The sequence below is a fragment of the Rhineura floridana genome, chromosome 22 (genome assembly GCF_030035675.1).
Source record: "Rhineura floridana isolate rRhiFlo1 chromosome 22, rRhiFlo1.hap2, whole genome shotgun sequence".
Taxonomy (NCBI): Eukaryota; Metazoa; Chordata; class Lepidosauria; order Squamata; family Rhineuridae; genus Rhineura; species Rhineura floridana.
In genome coordinates this window covers 16,305,149-16,314,166 of record NC_084501.1, presented here as the reverse complement: position 1 = coordinate 16,314,166, position 9,018 = coordinate 16,305,149, and the positions used below count along the sequence as shown (strand labels likewise).

The 9,018-nt window shown below is 45.4% G+C and overlaps 2 long non-coding RNA genes across 2 annotated transcripts; one reads left to right on the top strand and one right to left on the bottom strand.

Annotated features, from left to right (window-relative positions):
• Positions 1 to 452: 452 nt before the first annotated feature.
• Positions 453 to 2,190, bottom strand: LOC133374939 (uncharacterized). The gene is made up of 2 exons (XR_009760025.1): positions 2,119 to 2,190; positions 453 to 1,075 (listed from the first exon to the last, which is right to left on the bottom strand). It is a non-coding gene; the product is annotated as an uncharacterized LOC133374939 (long non-coding RNA).
• A 2,946-nt stretch (positions 2,191 to 5,136) lies between these two features.
• Positions 5,137 to 8,106, top strand: LOC133374909 (uncharacterized). Its single transcript, XR_009760018.1, has 2 exons — positions 5,137 to 5,230; positions 7,485 to 8,106. It is a non-coding gene; the product is annotated as an uncharacterized LOC133374909 (long non-coding RNA).
• Positions 8,107 to 9,018: the final 912 nt, after the last annotated feature.

Below are 9,018 nucleotides of genomic sequence, written 5' to 3'. Positions count from 1 at the left end.
AAGGGGCAACTAATGTGTCTTTCCCAGCAGTGCTCAACACAACCGGCCCATCTGCTCTTATGCCATGCGTGCTTGCTTCTTCGTGTGTCTGGTTATGGTGTGTGTTTTTCTGTGTGTGTTAGTTTAGTGGTTAAAATTATTCCGCTAGTTCTCTCAAACCAATGAAATGCACATTATTACTGAGCTATTCACCACTGAAGTTAATAGATACGTATTGTTGTGCCTGAGGTCTTCCCCACTGAAGTGTTGATTTTTTATCTTTTGATTCTGTGGATGCCCTCCATAAACATTCCCACTTTTAAGGCCCCTGTGAGTATTACTGCATAAATATGTGTGAAGAAATCTTAATTCACGAGATTCCTAGAAGGTGCGTTTATGAAATATGTGTCTACCGAACAGGCTTGCTAACAGGATGAAGAGGCAGGAGAGGGAAGAACACAGGAACAACACTGTTCTATGATATGCTGAAAACTTTAATGAGAAAACAAAGGAAGGAGCCAGAGGTTCTGAGCTCATCACAAATAACTCGAGTACAAAGCGAGGGGCGTGACTGCAGAAAAGGAGCCTCTTCCAAAAAAAGAAGCATGCATGCAAAGATAGGGAAGCCAAAGCCATAAAGTCAAAGTACCATGTGAGATCTCAGACATGCTGAGCCCTCACAGATCCCATTGGTTGTGCAGTGGGGTCTGTGAAGCACTCAGCACCTCTGAATATTGTGTCCATCCGTTCAGCCGAGGGTCAGAATCTTGTGTCTTCTTTCCTGTCAAAGTTGCGTCTGGGCTTAACGTGGCCGGCAACCAGGGTGGTCGATCTTTGTGGGTTAGCAGGGGCACCAACAGATTGGGATATAGCAGATGCCACGAGGGTTCTGGAGGCGGTAGGGGCCCAACAAACATCGTTGATATCCAGGGGGACATTGCCAGGCAGGCGGAGATGGAGGTGGCGGGGCTGGTAAGCAGCAAGGATATTGACAGAAGGAGTCAAAGGCAGAGAGGCTGTCAGGTACCGGATGATAGAAATTGTCCAGCTGGATGCTTCTCATCCCCAGAGACATCTTAGAGCAAGTAGGGTAGATCTGAAATGAGATTTGGGTAGAGCAAGATGATCATCTACAAATACTGGATTAGAACTGAGATGAGGACCCTCAGGACTGGGGGCCACATGCAGCCCTCCAAACCTCTCCATCTGGCCCTCAGAACTCACACCCCTCACTAGCCACACCCCAGTTCCCCCTTCTTCATATCCCAAATATCTTTGGCTGTTAGGAACGTGTCCCTCAATAATGCCCCTTGTTTGTTTGGATGGAGGATGGAGAGGGGTGTGTGAGCGAGTGCAGAAATTGGCTGACAGTACAAAGGCAAAAGTCCCAAGTGTTGCTCCATGTCTTTGAGTTTGGCAATCCCTCCACCTTAGAACATGAAAAGAGCCTGTGGCATCAGGCCAATGGGTCCCCTAGTCCTGGAGCCCGTTCTCGCCGTGGATAAGCAGATGCCCCAATGGAAATCCCAAAAGCAAGAGATGAACAGGACAGTTCTCTCCATACTTCTGATGCCCAGCAAGAAGCATTCACTGGCATATGCCACCATGGCTAGAACCCATGGCATTGTTGCATAAATCTTCAATAAATTCCCATTGCATGGAAAAAAACTGAGTACTCCTGAATTCAATGGTGCTTGTCTTCTCAAAGCTCATTGCTTTCCTTATTTTATATCTCCTCCAACAGATACCCACTGTGTATCCTCTTGGGAAAGGGGCATAACTCGATGGTAGACCTTTTGCTTCGTGTACAGAATGTCCCAGGTTCAGTCTCTGGCATCTCCAAGTTCAACTAGGGGAGATTCCCTGCCTGAAACCCCGGAGAGCTGCTGCCAGTCAATGTAGGCAATACTGAGCTATATGGATTCATAGAATCATACAGTCGGAAGGGGCCTGTAAGGTCATCCAGTCCAACCCCCTGCTCAGTGCAGGAATCCAGTTTAAACTATCCCTGACAGGTGGCTGCCCAGCTGCCTCTTGAATGCTTCCAGTGCTGTGGAGCCCACCACCTCTCTAGATAAACCAATAGACTGACTTGATATCAGGTAGCGTCCTATGTTCCAATTAAATCATCCCTCTTACCTGCTTTCCTAGTGGATCTGGTGAGACGATCTTGGAGTATCTGATGCTTGTGGAGTAAAGCTGGGAGACATCCCTTTTTATGTGGTCCATTGGTATGCCGAGAGCAAATCCTGCTCAGTTCCAGGAATAAAAAAATGAATACTCAGGCCTTTATTTGACCAATGTTTAATTACAACTCTGTAATTATTTTTCTCCCTTTCTTGTCCAACATATTGTTTTTCATCCAGCCTTCACTTCATATAGGAAGCAGGTGAACACCTGAGGCTGTGTGGGAGGGAAAATAATGCTTATTAAGGGTAAAATACCATATCCACTTCCCTGCAAGTATCATGGAACTCGATGGGACTTTTTTTTCAGTAGACATTGCAGGATCATGCTGGAAGTTCATTTTAGAATATATTAAAGAAGAAACATCTTTGGGGTGACCTTGACCTTTTTTTTTTTGAGAAGGACCCCCTCTTCCACCTCCATGAAACCCAGATGCTGGTGAGATGCCAGTTTGCTACTGCCCCCATCATGTACCACTTTCTGAGAGGTCATTTTTGGGGGTCCCTGGGCTTTGGGCCAAAGAGATTGGCCAATCATAGCTGCATGTGACAGAGGTTCTAAAATCATGCATGGTGTGTGGGCTAGAGAGGGAGGAAATGGTTAGTTTGGTTCACATTTAAAGCCAAACCGATCAAATTCACCCTTTCCAAAACAATATGAGAACCAAAACATGGCCATTCTTCAAACCTCACGCTTATCCAAATTTTGTAATGCAGTTCTCTAACCAACCAATGTTTTTAAAATTGCATATATTAGGAGAGAGCGTGCATATGAATGACAATATCAGTGAAAATATCATACAACATGCATGCTTGCAGAAATGGGCAGTGCAAACATTATAGATTTGGCTTGGAATGCAAACTGAGGGCTCATCTGCATGGTGGTATGTGTTTAGTGCTACTCACATGTCCTTTTAATATGCATCGTTCACATGACATTACCGACAAACAGAAGCTTTCACAGTTTTTCTCCTGTAAATCCATACTAACTCAAAACTCTGATCATACGAAAAGTAAGGAAAAATGTATTCTCTCTCTATCTCTAGTGCTTGCAGAAGCTCTGCTCCTAAGCTTTTAGGTGGGTGAGTCTATCGCTCCCCTCTCCATGCCCACTCCCTCTTTTTTCCTTGTTCGTTTGATTTCCTGTAGGTTGAAAAGCAACTTCCAGCTGCTCTCCCTGTTCTGAGAGAATTTTTATGTAGCTGCAAATGGTGCCTTTAATTTCTTTCCCCCTCTAATTTGTGTACAAAATATAACACTGCTCAAACAAAGATTGCATTTCAGCTGCATCCTACCAAGGAAAACACAGATGCTCACACTTCTGGGTCTTTTTGTAAAGGAACCCACTGCGTCATGCTTAGTTGCCAAGCAACCAGAGGGAGTGGAAATGTTAAATTGGAGGACCTGGTCATTAGGAAACTGTGTGATTGATAATAATAATAATAATAATAATAATAATAATAAAACTTTATTTTTACCCTGCCCTTTTCCAATAGGACTCAGAGCGGCTTACAACTAAAAACAACATCATTAAAACATACAGAGTATATTATTAAAAAAGAATTAAACTATAAGGGAAAATTAAAAACTATAAGATAAAAGTTAAAACAGCGAACAATTTAAAATAATAAAATCATAATATGATCACCAAGCCTATGAGACATTAATCCTGGTCGTTCTCTGTCCCAAATGCCTGCTGAAATAAAACAGTCTTTACTTGTCGCCGAAAAGACGGCAAGGAGGGAGCTGATCGTACCTCACTCGGGAGGGAGTTCCACAGCCTAGGGGCAACCACCGAAAAGGCCCTATCTCGTGTCCGCGTCAAATGTGCTTGCGAAGGTGTGGGGAACACAAGAAGGGCCTCACCTGAAGATCTCAAGTCCCGGGCAGGTTCATGTAGGGAGATACGATCTGTCAAATAGTCTGGACCTGAGCCGTATAGGGCTTTGTAGGTCAAAACCAGCACTTTGAATTGTGACCAGAAACAAATTGGCAGCCAGTGGAGCTGTTGTAACAGGGGAGTTGTATGGTCCCTGTAACCAGCCCCAGTTAGTACTCTGGCTGCAGCTCTTTGTACCAATTTAAGTTTCCGAACAGTCTTCAAAGGCAGCCCCACGTAGAGCGTGTTACAATAGTCTAAGCGGGATGTAACCAAGGCATGCATCACCCTGGTCAGATCAGGCAGGTCCAGGAACGGGCGCAGCTGGCGCACCAGTTTTAATTGGGCAAATGCGTTCCTGGATACTGCAGCAATCTGGGCCTCCAAATTCAAAGCTGAGTTCAGGAGTACACCCAAACTGCGAACCTGAGACTTCAGGGGGAGTGATCTTTCCCCTCAGTGTGAATAGAAAAAACTGTGTTTGGAGCTGGCATAGAACGCTTGCTGTGAATGGTGCAAACAGAAAATGGAGGTAAAAACAGCATCTTTAGTATGAAATAATGCTCCCATGTAGATAAGCCATGAATTGAATATTTTGCACATCCCTACACTGGAGACATGAGGCTGGTCACGGTTGAAAGAAGACGCTGAATGAAGTGGATCCTTGTATGATCCTGGCAGGGTCTTCTATAGTTCTTATGGAAGAGATTTTGACAGAACATCAGGAAAAGTTTCCTAACTGTTAGAGCGGTATGAGAATGGAACCAATGATCCTGGGAGGTGGTGGGCTCTACAACACTGGAGGCATTCAAGAGGCAGCTGGACAGCCACCTGTCAGGGATGTTTTAAATTAGATTCTTGCACTGAGAAAGCATAGTACGGATGTTATTTTAGCCTTAATAAACTTTATTTTTTCTCCCACACACCCTCAGGTTTTCACCTGCTTCATCCAGTGAAGGCTGGATGAAAGAGACTATAGGAAACAGGGAAGGAAAAAAAATAATTAGAGAGCTTTAATTAAACATTGGACGAATAAAGACCTGGGTATTCATTTTTTAGGTCCTGAAACAGAGCAGGACTTGCTCTGGGCAAACCAATGGGCCACATAAAAAGGGCTGTCTCCCAGCTTTACTCCACAAGCATCGGATATCCTGAAAGCATCTCATCACATCCACTAGGAAAGCAGGTAAGTTCTTTCTCGTTCATGGGGTTGATAGTGGCTGAAATCTCTCTTTTCTCTGTGGGTTCTTAAATAATTTTTTCCTACTGATTTTGACCTAAATATCCAAGTTCCTTCTTGGACACAATTCTGGGGGGATGTCAAAATGAATATTTCAGTCAAGCTCTGGTGTGAAGTTCAGAGGCATCTCCCTGATGCTGAGTGTTCTTCATGGGTTGGGTTCTAGTCCTGTTGAGGAAAGAGTCTGTGCAAGGGGTGCAGCTGAATATTTCTCAGAACTCCAAACATTTTTTAAAGAGGGAAATTTGGAGGGTCCTTCAGGAACATTGGAAGCTGTGTTATACAGAGTGATGTTGCTGGTCCATCTAGCTCAGTATTGTCTACACTGACTGGCAGCATCTCTCCAGGGTTTCAGACAGAGAGTCTTTCCCTGCTCTGTGTGGAACTGCTAGGGGTCGAACCTGGGATATTCTGCATTCAGAGTGCATGCTCTATCTCTAATAATAATAATAATAAACTTTATTTCTACCCCGGCCTTTTTCCAATAGGACTCAGAGCGGCTTACAACTAAAAACAACACCATTAAAACATACAGAGTATATTATTAAAAAAGAATTAAACTATGAGAAAAATTAAAACCATAAAATATAGGTTAAAAACAGCGGACAATTTAAAATAATAAAATCATATAATGTAATCACCAAACCTATGACACTTAATCCTGGTCGTTCTCTATCCCAAATGCCTGTTGAAATAAAACAGTCTTTACTTGTTGCCAGAAAGACAGCAAGGAGGGAGCTGATCGCACCTCACTCGGAAGGGAGTTCCACAGCCTAGGGGCGGCCACCGAAAAGGCCCTATCTCTAAGCTATGATCATTTCCCTAAAAGATCCCAGTCCTCTTGAATCTGAGTAGAGGGATGATTTAATTAGAACACAGGACACTACCTTATAGCACGTCAGTCCATTGACTGACCTAGAGATGTGGTGGGCTCTCCAACACTGGAGGCCTTCAACAGGGAGCTGGGCAGCCATCTGTTGGGGACAATTTAAACTGGATTCCTGCACTGAGCAGGGGTTGGACTGGATGGCCTTACAGGCCCATTCCAATTCTACGATCTTAGGATTTTTGCTGTATATGGAGAGAACTATGGTGCTCCTCTTCTACTTTTGGGCTTTCCATGTAAACATCTGTTTGTCCACTGTGAGAGTGGGCTCCAGGACCCATTGGCCTGATCCTGCAGGCTCTTCTCACGTTCTAATGTGGAGGGTCTGCCCACATGAAATATCTGCAGAAGTAGAAGCACAATAGTTGGTTTCCTTCCTATGGCTGTCTTGATCGTGGCTAGCGCTCTTAGGATCAAGAGCTTTGACCCAATTTTCTCTCTCTCCACCCCCCTCTGTGATGGAACTATATACCTTGCTTTCTGGCCAGTGTTCTACCAGTGAGCTGTGGCCCATTTCTCAAAGGGATACACAGTGGGATAAAACAGTTGTTTTGCATGCAATGCTACCAAAATGGGAATTTATTGCAGATTTATGCAACAATGCCATGGCTTCTAGCCATGGTGGCTATATGTCTAGCGAATGCTGTCAGAGGCATCATGCCACCCAATGCCAGTTGCTGGTATAAGAAGTAGGGAGAGAACTGTTGTGATCTTCTCCTGCTCTTGGGCTTTCCATTGGGGCATCTGCTTATCTACGGTGAGAATGGGCTTCAGGACCAGGGGACCCATTGGTCTGATCCCACAGGCACATGAAATATCTGCACAAGGAGAAGCACAATAGTTGGTTTCCTTCACCTGACTCTCTTGATCGTGGCTAGCACTCTTAGGATGAAGGGCTTTCAACCAGTTTTCTCTCTCTCCACCCTCTCTCTGATGGAGATACATACCTTTTTTTCTGGCCAACCTTCCAGGGGCCACATGCCAGGGGTGTGCAAGCCAGAGACAAAAACACATGGAGCAACACTTGGGACTTTTGCCTTTGTACTGTCAGCCAATTTCTGCACTGCACACCCCTCTCCATCCTCCATCCAAACAAACAAGGGGCATTATTGAGGAACACGTTCCTAACAGCCAAAGATATTTGGGATATGAAGAAGGGGGAACTGGGGTGTGGCTAGTGAGGGGTGTGAGTTCTGAGGGCCAGATGGAGAGGTTTGGAGGGCTGCATGTGGCCTCCAGTCCTGAGGGTCCTCATCTCAGTTCTAATCCAGTATTTGTAGATGATCATCTTGCTCTACCCAAATCTCATTTCAGATCTACCCTACTTGCTCTAAGATGTCTCTGGGGATGAGAAGCATCCAGCTGGACAATTTCTATCATCCGGTACCTGACAGACTCTCCGCCTTTGACTCCTTCTGTCAATATTCTTGCTGCTTACCAGCCCCGCCACCTCCATCTCCGCCTGCCTGGCAATGTCCCCCTGGATATCAACGATGTTTGTTGGGCCCCTACCGCCTCCAGAACCCTTGTGGCATCTACTATATCCCAATCTGTTGGTGCCCCTGCTAACCCACAAAGATCGACCATCCTGGTTGCCGGCCACGTTAAGCCCAGACGCAACTTTGACAGGAAAGAAGACACAAGATTCTGACCCTCGGCTGAACGGATGGACACAATATTCAGAGGTGCTGAGTGCTTCACAGACCCCACTGCACAACCAATGGGATCTGTGAGGGCTCAGCATGTCTGAGATCTCACATGGTACTTTGACTTTATGGCTTTGGCTTCCCTATCTTTGCATGCATGCTTCTTTTTTGGAAGAGGCTCCTTTTCTGCAGTCACGCCCCTCGCTTTGTACTCGAGCTATTTGTGATGAGCTCAGAACCTCTGGCTCCTTCCTTTGTTTTCTCATTAAAGTTTTCAGCATATCATAGAACAGTGTTGTTCCTGTGTTCTTCCCTCTCCTGCCTCTTCATCCTGTTAGCAAGCCTCCTCCATAGACACATGTTTTATAAATGCATGTTCTAGGAATCTTGTGAATTAAGATTTTTCCACACAAAAGATTTATGCAGTGACTCACACAACAACAATTTAATTTCTTAAATTAATGAAAATTCAGCCATGCATTTTTTAACTTTTAAACAGCAGACGATGAAGGTATGAGTACGGGGCAAGGTGAGTAATAGGATTACAGGTATTCTGTGAACATGGCTGATTTTTAATTAATTTCAACAAATTATGAGATTGCTAACAGAAAAAAGTCCATCAGGGGTCTGGATTTTTTTTCTTGCTTTACTCTTTGAACTCTCGATTCTCTATGACTGGTTTGTGTATCACCACGAAAACATAGAGGGTTCTTAAGCAAGTGTTTCTGAGTTCAGGACTCTAAGTTTTGTAAGGTTTTATTTTGAAATGAGCTTATGGGAAGCAGCAGCGGCATCACTAGGGGGGTGCTGGGGATGCGGACCGCAACGGGTGACACCATCAGAGGGGGTGACACCCAGAGCCGCCCCTCGGCACCGGGAAGGTGCCTCCTTCTCCGCCTCTCCCCGTGCCCTAGGCTTGGGGTTGTTTAAGGTGAAAAGAGCCGAGGAGCGAGAGCTCAGAGGGCGTCGGAGGAGGAGGAGTTGTTGGACTGGGCCGCGCTGCAGCACACGAGGATCCGGAACAGGCACAGCTTCCTCCTTCCCAGTTCAGACTAGCCGATCCTCTCCGGGGAAGCCCGGCTGCACTCGCCATCGCCCTCCCTTTCCTGCTGCTCCAGCTCAAGCTGTTTCCTTGCCCCTGTGCCTCCTATTCCCACGCCAGGTCATCTATTCTCCTTTCCCCTTCCTCACCCGCTCTTGCT